This window comes from Calidris pugnax, unplaced genomic scaffold (assembly GCF_001431845.1).
Source record: "Calidris pugnax isolate Ruff unplaced genomic scaffold, ASM143184v1 scaffold27, whole genome shotgun sequence".
NCBI classification, from domain to species: Eukaryota; Metazoa; Chordata; class Aves; order Charadriiformes; family Scolopacidae; genus Calidris; species Calidris pugnax.
In genome coordinates, this window is record NW_015090893.1 from 5,296,076 (window position 1) to 5,297,164 (window position 1,089).

Sequence of the window (1,089 nt, forward strand, 5' to 3'; positions counted from 1 at the left end):
CCCCCAGGTTTTTCCCCTTTCCTCTTGGTTGCAGATGGATCCGTCCCCTTCTTTAATTTTTTTTTGGTAGTGGTTCTCTCCCCCTCCCTACCAGGTCCCGTCAGTGGGATGATACATTGCGCCCAGCTGCGGGAATTAATATGCAGGGGGACAGAAATTAGATCTGCACAAGCCCTTTGCAGATATAATCAGAAAACGTCAGCTCAGGCAGCAGGCAGCGGCTTCCAAATCTAGGGGAATAATATAATTGGGAGAAATAAAAAAAAAAATACAACAAAACCACAGACAGTCACAGAATAAAAAGTCGGGGAGAGAGGAAACACATACACGCATGCATTTACCGAATCACTCACGCACATGCAACAAAATCTGATAAAGCAATAGACAGAGTAAATAGGGGGGGTAGGGAGGGTGGGGGAAGAAAAAAAAAAAAAAAAAAACCAAACCAAAAAGAAAGAATAAAGCAATGGAGCTTCTGCCTGAATGCAGATTAACTCTGAGGTCAAAGTGGAAATGATGCACTCTGCTGCAGCACAGATTAACACATGCGTGGTGTCAGCCGGGGTGCTTTTTAACCTTTGATTACACATATGCAGGCAGCCTGGATTTTCATTTTGGAGGCGAGAAGGATTTGGCAGGCATAAAAAGGGAGGCTGGAAGGAAAAGCTTGCCCTATGCTGCTGAGCATCCTCATTTTTCTAAACAGCCTGGAAATCGTGATCGCAAAGGGAAAAAAAAATGAAAGGATGGATGGGGGAGTGGAAAAGGGAGGGATGGTTGTTGCTAAGTAACTCAGGAAATGGGGAAAGCAGCATTGGTGGAGTCAGTATGAATGAGATGATTTAGTGTGTGATAGGATTAGGGGGAATATGCAAGGTTTTTATCTCCCCTCCCCCTAATAAAATCCGGCTACAGACACAGGAAATGCTTCCTGGCCAGAGGGGAAACACTAGGTGGCTATAAAAGCTGGACCTTGCCAAATTTTGGAACCAGAATCCCAAGTTCCATTGTGCAAAAATGCAATTTAGCAGCCACTAGTGAAATAAAAAATTCAGGGAAACTCATTAATCCCCAAAGTAAGAGCACCTC